The sequence below is a fragment of the Gambusia affinis genome, linkage group LG23 (genome assembly GCF_019740435.1).
Source record: "Gambusia affinis linkage group LG23, SWU_Gaff_1.0, whole genome shotgun sequence".
In the NCBI taxonomy this organism is placed as follows: Eukaryota; Metazoa; Chordata; class Actinopteri; order Cyprinodontiformes; family Poeciliidae; genus Gambusia; species Gambusia affinis.
This window is the reverse complement of record NC_057890.1, coordinates 2072646-2086744: the sequence shown is the minus strand read 5'-3', so window position 1 is coordinate 2086744 and position 14099 is coordinate 2072646. Positions and strand designations below refer to the sequence as shown.

General features: G+C 44.6%; 1 pseudogene; it reads right to left on the bottom strand.

Annotated features, from left to right (window-relative positions):
• Positions 1 to 1582: 1582 nt before the first annotated feature.
• Positions 1583 to 3622, bottom strand: LOC122826794 (annotated as a pseudogene).
• Between the last annotated feature and the right edge of the window lie 10477 nt (positions 3623 to 14099).

Below are 14099 nucleotides of genomic sequence, written 5' to 3'. Positions count from 1 at the left end.
ACAGACGCTCTGTTCCGACGCTTCAATGCTCCTGTGTAGGGCGAGGAGATTGGGAAGAATACGGTTTTGGAATGAACCTTAACGCTGTACGGTCCAAACACCTTACCTAGAACACAGCCAAGCACCTTCAGCAGAAAGGTGAGACTGAAGAGCTGTTAATGGAGGGGTAACTTTAGGTTAAGTAATTAACCCCGGTTCTCTGAAACATGAGTGAGGTATCTCACTATGGGACACGACCCCAGCGCCTGTCCCCCAGAAGCTCTATTACATTACGCCAGTCTTGACTGGCCGGTAGCAGTGACGTCAGCTCCAGGAGGAGGCGCTTCCTCCCAGGATAAATACCTGACGACACGCAAGCAATCTTCAGTCTTTTAAGCACACCTCTTCCTCGCTCCAGGCAAGGAGGGTGATCTGGTGAGATACCTCACTCATGTTTCAGAGAACCGGGGTTAATTACTTAACCTAAAGTTCTCTTTCAACATTCGTTTCGGTATCTCACTATGGGATGTGGCGACTCCCGTATTGCCAGATAAGCTTACTCGAAGACCAAAAGATGCATCCTGCAGTTATCTAAGTGTGGATCCCACGGCCAAAACTGTGTGAGCCAGAGTTGGTGCCGTGACATCCAATCTATAGAACCTAGTGAAGGTGTGAGGAGTTGCCCAGCTGGCAGCATCACATATGTCCTCCAAAGGTATACCCTGAAACAGTGCCCAGGATGAGGCCATGCCACGAGTGGAATGAGCTCGTAGACCTGCAGGGGGTGTAAGGCCTTTACTCTGATAGGCCATAGCAATAGCTCCGACTACCCAATGGGAAAGGCGTTGCTTTGTTAGAGGTTTCCCTTTATGTGGTGAAGCCCATGACACAAACAGCTGCTCAGATTTGCGAAAACCAGCTGTTTTCTTCACATAGCGCCGCACGGGGCAGAGCGTATGCAGTCTTTCATGCTCCTGAGAGGAGAACGGTGGAGGGCAAAAAGCCATCAACTCCAAAGGGCGGCATGGCAAGGCCGGGTTAAAAACCTTTGGTATATAAGCCGGATTGGGTTTCAGTAAAACCTTATGATTCTGCTCAGTAAACCGCATGCAGGAGGGGTTTACTGAAAAAGCTTGAATGTCGCTCACACGTTTGGCAGAAACCAATGCGACTAACAAGGCTGTCTTAAACGAGAGCACTTTAAGCTCAGCCTGCTCCAAAGGTTCAAAAGGTACATGTGACAAGGCATCAAGTACCATCGGTAAATCCCATGAAGGAGTGAGGCTTTTGGACACCGGCCGGAGCCGTGTGGCACCTTTCATGAACTGGCACACCAGAGGATGTTGCCCCACTGTCTTGTCTCCAAAGCCTACATGACAAGCTGAAATAGCTGCCAAGTATACTTTGACAGTTGAAAAAGCCAAACCTTTATCCAGCAGCTCTTGTAGAAATGTCAGAATAACTGACACAGGGCTCTGTATAGCGCTAAACATGGTTTTTGCGCACCAACCCTCAAATGCACGCCATTTTCCCTCATATGCGCTACGAGTCGAGACCGCCTAGCGCCTGAATCGTGTCAATGACGTTCTGGGGAAGCCCACTGGCTGCCAGATTCACCCTTTCACAAGCCAGGCCCATAGAGCTAGGCGTTCCGGATGAGGATGAAATAGTTCTCCACGTGCCTGTGTTAGGAGATCCCTGCGAAGAGGGAGCCGCCACGGCTCGCCCTGCAGTGACTGGAAAATCTCTGCTAACCAGTGCTTCCCCGGCCAACGGGGAGCTACCAGGATGAGTGAATGTTTCCTCTCTCGCACCCTGGCGAGGGTAGGAATAATCAGTTCCAGTGGTGGAAAAGCGTACAGGAGAACCGGAGGCCACTGTGGTGCTAGAGCATCCAGGCCCAACGGAGCACCCTCCTCGGTCAGGGAGAAAAACCTCGGACATTGAGTGTTTTCCTCTGATGCAAAGAGGTCTACCTCCGCCTGACCGTACTGCTGCCATATTTGGGTTACAACCTCGCTGTGGAGTCTCCACTCCTTGTAGCGGGGATTGCCTCTCGACAGCAGATCTGCACCCCTGTTCATCACCCCTGGCACATGAGTGGCTCTCAGTGACAGAAGGCGTGAGCTGGTCCAGACTATCAGTCTGTGTGCTAGCATGTGTAAACGATGTGAGCGCAGGCCTCCCTGCCTGTTGATGTATGCAACCACCGTTGTATTGTCTGTTCTGACCAAAACATGGTGCCCTCTGATAGAGGGCAGAAAATGTCTCAGAGCCAGTATAACAGCTAGGAGCTCCAGACAGTTTATGTGAGCTGTCCTTGTTTGTGAGCTCCAGACACCGTTTACCATCATGCCCTCGTGTGTGGCTCCCCAACCAATTAACGAGGCATCCGTGGTAACAACCTTCCGTGTTAGGATGGTTCCCATGGCAACGCCGGTGTTCAGGAAAGCGGTGTGTTTCCACGGACTCAGAGCGTGTGCGCATGTCCCGGAAACGATCACCTTCCGGTGGGCATGGCGTATTACGCTCAAATCGAGCGATGCTACCCACCGCTGAAACGGTCGCATGTGCAAACGGCCGAACGTGATGACCGACAGTGCTGACGCCATCAGACCAAGCAGCCTGTGACACAGTCTGAATTTCACGAGTGCGCCTCTAAAAACTGCCAGACAAGCCTGGAAGGCTTTCAATCGTTTCTGCTGAGAGGCTCTGAACTCCTCTGAATTCAGGGACATCCCGATGAAAGTTATTGTTTGTACTGGGGTTAGGATACTCTTCTCCCAGTTTATTGTGAAACCCAGAGCCGCCAGATGTGATATCAGCATCGTATGGCGCAGCTATAAGTTCCCCGGAGACTGAGCTGCTATCAGCCAGTCGCCTATATACGAGCCAGACGTGTTCCCTTTTCCCTCAGAGGTGCGACTGCAGCCTCGGTGCATTTCACAAACACGCTGCGGCTCAGTGAGAGGCCAAAGGGAAGTACGAGATATTCGTACGTCTTCCCCTGAAAGGCAAATCTGAGGTATTTTCTGTGAGGGGGGTATATAGGGATGTGAAAATATGCGTCTTTCAAGTCTACGGAGATGAACCAGTCTCCTCGACGCACAAACCGTATCAGAGCTGCGTGTGTCAGCATCCTGAACGTATACCGTCTCAGATATGCGTTCAGAGCTCGCAGATCTAATATCGGCCGCAGACCCCCGCCTTTTTTCGCACGAGAAAATATCTGGAGTAAAGCCGCCCCTGCTGTGCTCCTGCGGACCAGCCGAATGGCGCTTTTGTTCAGCAGAGATATTATTTCCCCTGCAAAATGCGCGGCGTGTTCCCCCCGGGCATATGACTGTACTATACCTTTGAAACGGGGAGGAGCTGTTCCAAACTGGAGCCTGTATCCTCTGGATACAGTCTTTATCACCCAATTTGATGCCCCGCACGCTCGCCACAGCTGGACTTTTCCCGCTAGTGGGCTGGGAAGTGCTTCTGTGAAAGCATTGTTCCGTGCTTGCTGAGTAAGCTGTAGCTGCTGTCGGCCAGCTTCCTCTTTCAGAGACAAAGCTGCCGAGTACGCCAAAGGTGGGGCAAGAGCTCCCCCTGTTGGCCTCATGTGCAGCTGCACGGCCACGTTCTGTCCTAATGTCATTTTTATTATGTTTCTTTGTTTTGGCTGCGCCCTCGGTTCCTGACCTGGATGCGCGCCTGGGAACAATTTTATTGAGTTTGTGGTGAAGGGAGATATTTGTGTTTTCAAACACTGGTGTGTGTTTGTGCACTGGTGTGTGCTTTCTGGCCACAGCTCTGGCTCCACTGAGCTCTGGCCATGTGTAAGTTTTCTCCTCTTCGCTCGCTCTGAACCGCGAGCTCCAACGCTGGCTCTGCAGGCCGTTTGAATTGCCCTGAACGTGGCTTCACAAACTCGAACTGGGACAGAACGTTTTCCGGTGGGGGGGGGAACAGGTGTCTGGCAGTGCCTGCTCTCCCACCCCGGGGCGAGCTGCCTAGGTAGCCCGCCTCTTTTCTTCAAGGCTAGCGGTGGCCGGAGGTTTGGTTCCCGAAGTCACCGGTGGCGTGAAAGGCTTTCTTCCCCAGGCACCCTTGAGCTCGATCGGCTTTCCCTGGCTTTGGTCCGCCAACTGCTGCTGAGGGTGGCGTTTAGGGATGCGGTAGCCCGGTCGAGTTGTCGCCTGAGCGAACGTTTGACGAGGTGCCGCAGAGGGAGGAGGCTGCGCTCTTCTGGGCAGACAGAGTTGCAGCGCTTCACCTTCTTTCTTTTTCTCCTCGCAGCGTTTTTGCATTGCTGCAACGGTGGGGCCGAATAAGCCCTTCGGGTCCACCGGAGTGTCGAGGAGCTGATTTTTCTCTCTTTGAGAGAGACTGGACAGATTCAACCATCTGGCTCTTTCCTGAGTGACCATCAGAGCCATCGCTCGCCCTGAGGCCTGGACAGCGTTTCTGTGGAGACGGAGGCAGAGGTCTGTCACCACGCATAACTCGTCCCACACATCTGCGGTTGCTGCACCCGCCATCTGCTCCTGCAGTTCTGCTTGATAAGCGAGGAGGAGAGAGGAGGCGTTCAGGGCTTTAACCGATGCTGCCACTGCTTTGTAGCTTTTTTCGTTCAAAGCTGACTGAAACGACTCGGCCTTGAACGGGAGGGATGGTCCTGCCGCAGTCATGGTCGATTTCTGTGAGGGGTGCAGGTGAAATGCCAGCTGAGGTTCAACAGCAGGCAGGCGGAAAAACCGCTGTCTTCCACGCCGGTCCAGTCCAGCGCCGACCCTCCCAGAACGGGGTTTTTGGCGGTGAGTGGATTACTCCAGGACCGGGTTGCTTCCTCGAGGCACTCCGGAAAACCGCAGCAGCTGTCTGGTGGAAGATTTGGCTTTTGGAAGCCGCTTTCCTCATACCGAGATGTGGTGGTCTCGGCCGGGTTTCCGCCATTCAATGCCCAGCTTTGCAGCTGCTCTTCTGCAGACATCGTGGAGGTCCGGCGCAGTCGGGTTTGGAGGGCCGCTGCAGCGGGTTTCACCAGTTCCTGTGGGCTTTGCAGCCAACGGGATAGAGAACGCCTCGCCGTCTGCTCAGAGTCATCAGACCCGAGACTGACGGATTCCACTCGGAGTCAGATTCTGCGCCCAAGAAAATCACTGAAAACCGGAGGTCGGTTCCATCTTCCTCCAGGTCAAGAAGCGGCGACAGCATCAAGCTGGTCACCCCAACTAGCTTGAGCTAAAGGGAGCTCTCATCGGTCGAGGCAAGAACCGGTGGAGGGGATTGGATACCCCAGCACAGGGTCTGCCTCTGACAAACTTCGCATTGTGAGTACGGGTCCAAGCTTCGCCATATCAGCTTCGCTTAAAATCAAAGTTAAAGGGCGCTTGTTGGAGTTTGAGATCAGCTGCAGCTGTTTGGTGACAGACCAGCGTGTAGAAGAACTAGGTATCTGCCCCAGCAATGAGGTGACGAATGTTGTTAGTCGGTAGTTTGGTCCTGTCCATTGTGAGTACGGGTCCAAGCTTCGCGACTATCAGCTTCGCTTAAAATCAAAGTTAAAGGGCGTAGCCAGTTTGGAGATAGCTGCAGCTGCTGCTGTTTGGTGACAGACCAGCGGTAGAAGAACTCAGAACAACCAAGCACAGCTACTAAAAGGTTAATGGAAACTACAAAATTTGAGCTAATTTGCTTTCAGCTTTGTAAAAAAGTTCTTACACTAGCTTGAGGTGGTTGCTTCTGGGAGCGAGAAGAGGTGTTAGACTGAAGATTGCTTGGTCGTCAGGTATTTATCCTGGGAGGAAGCGCCTCCTCCTACATTAATAGCTGCCAATCAAGACTGGCGTAGCTTCTTACAGGCGCTGGGGTCGTGTCCCATAGGAAGAGGAAATCTCAGCCAGAAAATCTAATAAATTTTGTAGAAAAAATAAGAATATTTTCTGGGTTTTAAAAGTTGAAAATTTGCAAGGGAAAAAAAAGGAGAAATTTTGACAATATCAACAATTTTCTTTCAAAAACATGAAAATTTCTGAGTAGCAAAAGTTGAACATTTTCAACCTTTGAATAAATATTTACATGGTTTTTCTCTTGAAAATGTCTGAGATGAATTTCAAGATTTCTGAGTATCTTGGTGGAACTTCAGTCTTCCCTTTTTTCCATCTACAGTACCTCTATAAATTTGGGCCAATCAAGTCTTATGAACTACGAGTGATTATGACCTTGAGGTATTTTGTTTGGACCGATTTGTTGAGTTTGTATGAATTCCTGGAGGATTTTTTTTTTTTTTGGAGAGCAGACGGGAGAATCTGACCAAACTCTTCTCATTGATGGGCTGATTGCTTCCTTATGGCTGGGAAAATTAGAGCCGTTCTCAATTCAAGTGACTAATTTCCTTCTTTAAAAAAGACTTGAAGAAGCCTCCACTGCAGTGTTTTTTTCCCCCGCTGCAGTCTGCTGGAGAGTCGTCTCCAGCGATCTTGTCATGCCTTGCACCTCTACACAGTACACAGCAGCAGTGAAGCGTGCCTCAGCCCTCACATTCCTCCACTGGTGAAATAATTTTTTTTTTTCTAGCCGCCGCAGATTTGTTTGGTCACGGCGGCGCCTGCTTGATAGATGTGTTTCTGGCTGTGAAACACTTCCTGTACCCTTCGTCACAGCAGCCGACATCACCTCCAGTGAGTTTACAGCGAGCCTGCGAAGTTCGTCAGTCGCTCCGCTGACTTCGCCAGAGTCTCTTCGGAGCCTCTCGTAGAGAACGGCCAGAGACGTAGGTAGAAATGTAGAAAATAGTCGCTAATGCTGCGCGTGGCCTGCCGCCAGACATTATGCTCGAAATAGCAGCGGTGTTGAAAAATGACTACCCAGCATGCTTCGCTCCAGGTGTACCGCTTTGCCAGTACAAACACTCAAAGAAGAGAAGGAGGGGGCTAGGAGAGGTACAGCTATGTGTGCTCAGGCATTTTCCAAGGACTCATATAAAATAAATGTGAATATTAGCCCAAACATCTCAGCTTTCAGTCCTTTTTGAACCAGAAGTAAGAATTTATTGAACCTAAGTTTGTTCTTTGGGTAACTGTTCTTGACTTGACCGTAACTTAACCACCTAGTCTTGTAAAAGTGCACTCTCCTTCTTAGGTTGATAAAAGAAACCAAAATACCAATGAGTGTCAGAAAGATGGAAAATCACTTCAAAGCAGATTACAGAAAACGACTTTAAATCGTTGGTTGTCAAATTGGGAGGAAACGACTCCAGTGCAGTTATGAACTGGCACACAGCTTTTATATAACGTCACACAGGTCCCTGTGGCTTCTCCAGCTTGCATCCTTATTTCATACTTACACATTGCTGTTCATTGCTTCCTATTTCCATTTTTTGTGCGTTATGGAGTTACAGTTGAAGCCAGATATTTATATATACTAAATAAAAGACACATACTCATTTATTTTTTTTTATCACTGCTTGAGGTTGAATCAAACCAAGGTTTTCTTGAAGCTTGTGGAAGGAAATCCAAAAGGTTTGACTCATGTCATACACTTCGAAAGACGGTTAACCCGAATGCTGAGCAAAGTGTGTAAACCTTTGAATTCGAGGAAAGTTACAAAAAAAATTTCTAAAAAATGTTCTTGCTAAGTTTTCTAGTATTCAACAAATAGAAATAATTTTGGTAATTCTAACTAAGCTAAAACTAGAAAACAACAGATTTAACCTCAGACAGTGAGAAAAATATGTGTGTTTGTGCTTTTTTTATTTGGTGTATGGAAACATCTGGTTCTAACTGGGAAAGCTCTCAAAACTTGGAGCGCCACATGGCTCTCATGGTGGTAGAGCAGGCGCAGCAGAAGCTACAGTCCTCCACAGTCGTCCCTGGTTGGAAACCCGGCCCCGGGCCATTTGCTGCATCTTTTCCCCTTTTCTCTCTGCTCTTCCTTCTATCCAGCTACTGTTGAATGAAGGTCACTAGTGGCATGAAAATCTTTACGTATTTTATTTCTGTGTATTTCTGTGTATTTTACATTTGGAAAAAATTGTATTACATACAAATTTCTAGCCTGGTTAAAACCAGCCCGTCGTTACTACGCTTCTCTTCATAAAAAGGGTCTGAGCTCTCAGCTGTTGAGAAACGATTGCTGAGGGAAGGCATGGAGTCGGTTGAGGTTTTAGATTTTACCCAATCACTAACGTTTGGCTGTGACGTATGTAATTGCCCAGTTCGACTCACACAACTTCTGAATACAGTTTACCGGAAGTTGTGTGAGCTGTAAACAATCATCCTCTACTGCGAAGAGAGTCGTGCTGAGCAGTATTTGGAACGAATCTGTTCACTTCCCCCGCTGCCATTGCTAAAACTACAGACAGACTACATTTGTAAAACAGAAATCTGTTTGCTGATTGTTGAAATCCTATGGGAGGGAATCCTAGTGAATGGGAGAAGGTCCAGACTGAGCTGTAAAGCAAAATTTGGTCAGGCTAATATTGTCTACTGCTGCAAAGTACAACTCCTGATCAAATGGAAAACTTTTAGTGATAACTTGCTGGTAGATTTTGTTTGTTGAAGACATAAAGCCATATCTCCTCACAGGAGACCAACGTTATAAAATGAATTAGCACTTTAGAAAATAAGTAGCTAATGTGGGTGTGAAACTTCCTCGCGCTAACTATGAATTGATAAATGGTCCGCACAAAACATTACGAAGGCGCAAAACCAACAGTCCTAATATTCGATTACATCTACTTTCCACTGGTTTGGATCCTTGTAATCAGTTCCAGGTTAACAGACTCTCCCTGTAATCATGGGTATTTACTGCCTCCAGCTCAGCAGGACTGTGATGAAAATGTCACACCTATTTAGGTATGGTAACATTCACAGCGTGGGCTGCACTTTGGGACGCATAAATGAACACAACCCTGAAACTTCAACGTTTAAACAGAGAGCCTGACAATGCCAGCGACGCTTGTTGGGAACAACCACTGCAGATTTATTTTGTTGTTTTGTACTGGACTCTTTGGGTTATGAATGGTCAACCGAAGGCAGTTCCAGGGTAACCACGAACCAGTTTGTAGACAGTCATTAACATTTCTGTAAACTCAAACTCTACCTCAAAGAAATATGTTTATCTGACTCCAGTACTACTTCCACCAGCTGGAAGTAACTACGTTATTTTGGTTTGATGTGGGGTTGTGTTCTGTCTTAGTTGATAAAAATCAACGAGCCCAAAGAGAGATCAGAACCAAAATGAATAGTGGTCGGTTGCAATAGAAAGATGAAAATATACAGTTAAGTTAAATTACATGTGAAATTTGAAAACTCTTCAACTATTTTCAAAAGAAATTTTTTAAAAATGATCTTTCCCTCTGACCTCAGCGTGTGAAAGTTGGAGGCATTACCCCTTGGGTTCTTGATGTTGTCAGAGGTGTTCCTCAGGGATCAGTCCTTGGGCAATTATTCTTCACAGTTTTTTTTGTTTTGTTTTTTTCATCATTTTGAACAAGAAGTATGAACACTTATATCCATTTGACACTGTGATTTCTGTATTTACCCATAATACCCTGCACTGTAGTCCAAATCCTACTTTTGGCATTCACGTACACATTTGAAGCGCACCAGAGTTCACGTCATCCGGACCGAGATCGAGGTTTTTAGGTGGACCAGAGTTTGCTCTTTTGGTCCGCATCAGAGTCCCACCTCACCAAACGAACCGGAGTTTGATAAAAGCAGACGGAACAGCTGCTGGGGATCCAACAAGTTCTGTTTTTTTTTGTCCCTTTTACCCTTTAAAACAAAACTTTGACTCTCAGCAATGCTTTTTCTGGTCAGATGAAGTCATAATAGTTATAATATGTAATTGTAATAAACTACAACACAAAAAATGATAAGTTATAGTTGAAGTTCATGTGTTCATCATTTTAAGTTGGTTGTAATTGAGTTGATGTGTGGTCATGGTGTTTCCCTCACATAAAATCTCCATATTATCAAATTAATTATTCTTATGACAAAGGGCTCTGGTGTCAGACTACATCATTATTTTAATACTACAACTGTAATATGCAGAGACAATTTTCATAAGTTTATAGAAAAGCAACACTGGACCCATTTACTTTTCCCCATGAACACCCGATCGATGCTGTTCAGCAGCCCACTTTCCTTTGAGCTCAATCAAATTTATTGACACAGTTTAATTAAAAAAAGAGTAAAGGCACCAGGAAATTGAGTCGGGGGAGTTTGGGGGCGGGGGGACGCTTCATGCTGCGTTTGGCCACTAGAAAATCTTTGATCAGTATTGTCAGATGCCTGAGGAGCATTTTGTCAAAACATCACAGAGAATTTTTTAATTAAATGGAAATTTTTCAAATGAGAACATCTGGTACCACTTCCGAACCTGTGGATCATTTATTCACACAGATAAATGGCCCCGACATTCTCACCACAAAGTGCGTGTGTGTGTCCATGTGTCCACAGTTTACTTTGACACCATTTGTCCTCAATTGAATACAAATGTGTGGTCGACTGGCCCAAGGGTAAGTTTCACACCTCCAGGCGGTTTGGGCTGTAACTCTTCTGAAGAAAACAATGAGGCTGTTTGTTAATGATCCCATAAAATCTGTGTCATGTACACAGATTTTAAAAAAACATCATGTCAATTGATGTTTCTTCTTCTTTTTTGATGGTTTAAAGGAGGATTTATGCAGTCTGGATGTTTGTGAAAAACACCGGAGAATGAACAGCGTCTTTAACTTCAGACTTTGACTAGGCCACTACCTTAATTTTAGCCTTCTGAGACATGGTGGACTTGCTACATTGGAGAGCAGAGTTCATGGTTTCATCAATCAGAAGTCATGTCATTTGGTAAATCAGACGCACTACATTATGACTTTTTCCAGGATTGAAGGTCTGACATTTTATGGTTTTGAACAACCCGACATTTCATGTGCTTAACATCAGACTGTTGTCAGATTGTGTCCATCAGTCTCTGGTGTTTTCATTGGTGCATTGAGCCATTCCTATGGAATTCTGACAAATGGAAAAAATTTTTAATCAAAGTTAACGGTTTTGTTTTTGGATCATGCCTGCTTTATAAAGCCTCCGGCAACAACTTACATTGCACCTTTCAACAACAGAGCACCTTAAACCCTGGTTTAAAGTGACACCCCTGGCACTTTAAACCAGGGTTGTTTGAAATGCGGCCTGGGGGCCATTTGTGGCCCACGAAGTGATTTTGTGTGGCCTTCGATCCCAATAGAAAAACAGCTCTAACTTGTCTTTTCAGCAGCTCAACGTTGGAGGCTGATGGAGTTAAAAAAGTACATTTTTTACTCCCTCTGAAAAAAGATACAAACAGATGAAAGTCTTCTAAACATGGAAAGTACAACCCAAAGTAGTCATGGTCATCTTTTATTAACCATGTTATCCACTTTTAATTACATTTCATAGTAAACAGAACCACAGATATTCAGTGACTTACTGGAGAGCAGACTTTAGTGAGCTTCACTAACCAAGGAAAAAATGTTGTCAACTCATATCCTGTTCTTGTTGCTGATATTGAAATTGTGCTCACAAACTGGTGGATTTAAAAGAGTGTTGCTTTCATCTGTGTGTTACTGGACCGGCCAGCAGGTTTGTGGAGAGGAGGCGGTGAAAGCGTAACCTTGGTCAACGGGATCCGGCACTACACTTCGCCCGAGGTGAACCGACACGTCTGAATATCAGTATGAATATCACAGGAAGAGGCCTTTTTATGTGGAAATTTGGAAAGAGCGCTCGTCCTTTAACTTGCAAATGAGAAAATATCAGCTGGCTGGCAACAGCAGAATATTAATGCAATCCTTTATTGGCAACTTTACCTTCGAGGTGAATGAGGTTGGTTTGTGTTCTGCAACAAGGTTCTGTCTAATTAACGCTTTTTATAAATAATGTGCAACTTTGCAGCATGCTGTGCAGATGTAAACCCAGCCTCCGACCTTATCCGATACAAATAGTTCAGCTAGTTATTTTTTCCTCCTTTCAGTTGGGGCTAAACTGCCGAAGGTGAAGCTGCGCTTGCTCGTTTCTGTAAATACGTCTGGTTTTGTGTGGCATTTCTGACAAAAGCTTTACTTCTTTTGGGCTGAACACCACATCCAAGGCAAAGAGCGCAATTAAAATTTGAAAGTTTGCCATCCTGTAACACAGAAACCACAGACATACCATAGATGAAGCCAAGGGCTTAATTAGACATCTGACTCTGCAGAATTTTTTGCTCAAGGACCAGAACTTCAGCACGTCAACATTCTTAACAAGCTGCTTATGTGACTCAAAACTCCAAAGCTAACTAATAACGTCATTATTTGTCCAGCTGCAACTTTTCTGTCATGTTTTATTTAACTAGGTAAACCAAGAGGCTAAACGAAGCCTATTAGATCTCACCTGACTATCGCTGTAGCAAAAGGTGAAAACATTTTTCCATATTTAATCATCATAGATGACTGATAAATCATGAATTAGCAACATGTTTTGGAAAGATAATCGAAATTTCAAGCGTCACAGCTGTACCTAACCACTGCCAGACCTGCAAATCAAATAATTACTTTGGTCGAAAATAAAGTAAGCTGAAAGATCAGGATGTGGCACATCACACATAGATGTTAAAAACAACCATGAACAGATGAGAAGGCGTTGGAGTCTTTTAGCCTGGAGAGCGATATAAGATGCTTCCTTTTGCTTTGGGAACCACAATGAGAGCCATTATCTGCCAACGAACAAACAAGCAAACATCTTCAATACTGTGCCAAATTCTTCCAAATTTCAAAGTTATAAATGGTAATAAATTTATGTCATAAAATTTCTACTAATGTAGAAGTTTTTAAATGATTCATCAGTGTAGAAATGCTGGTGCAAAGTGGGGAATTTTGACGTCTGAGTCTGAAGTCAGATTCTCACTTGGAAAGTCTGAGAAGATTTTTAAAGGCTGACTTCAGATCCAACATGGCCGCTCCTCGCATCAGCAGCAGCAGAGGTGGAAACATGTTTATTTCACAAAACACACGCGTAAGAGTGCGTCTAAACTCAATGTCACATGTAACATCTTCAACTTTAATTGAAGAAAATAAAAGTGCTTATAGAAGGTAAAGCTTGAAATGATTGTAAGCAATACTGTGAACAATGTCTACGGCGTAACCATGTTGAAGACTGTTCTTAACTGGAACGCTGCGCTGTTGCCACGAGTAACGGGAACAGATTACGAGTTCTTTAAAAGCATCAAAGGGCTCCTTCTGGCTCTCCTTTCCTTTTTGAACAAGATCAGGTTTTGGTTTTAATTAGATGTGAATCTCATAATAGCGAGAAAAGCTTCTCGATTTAGCAAGATACCAGAGTAGTATCTCATTTAAATGTTCAACTTGCTGTTTAGTTTCCATAAACGGATTCTTCCATTTCTTTGTGAAAGCTACAATTTCCAAAGTTCAAGTTGGAATAATAAACTAGATTTCCTAGATGTATAAATTTTGACTTGAAAGGTTTTTGTCCAAATCTCTTTTCCTGACATTAAATCCAACATGGCTTCCATGTTTATAAACCATAGAAAAAAACACCGTAATTTACTGAGTAGGTCTCAGTAAATCTCTTATTTAATAACATTTAGTTATTAACTATTATTTCATAACATTTAGTCATGAAAGCAGAGCCAGACTGAATGAGACTGAAGAGTTTCTGTTTGCATCATTATGTCGATAACTTCTAAATACGGCGCCATCCGCTTTCACTGCTAACAGTAGCTAACAGATAGCAGTACAACACTTTAGGACCAAAGTGATGTAAACGCTTTGAGGACACAAATTTTGAATATTTTCTGGAAGGTTATCTTCTCAAAAATAAACTGAACATACAAGAATGTATTTTTTATATATATATAAAATAATAATAATAACAATTATTATTATTATAATAATAATAAATACTACTACTATTATTATTGTTGTTATTATCATTATTATTATTACTATTATTATTAAGATAGTATCAATAGAAGACATGCGTATGGTTTCCAAACATTTTTTGGTGTAAATTTTCCCTCTTTGTCCGGCAGGTTGAATTTTGAGATGGAGTTTTGAGAAGAACTGTTCAGTCATTTTTCCGACTTGGAATTTGGAAATT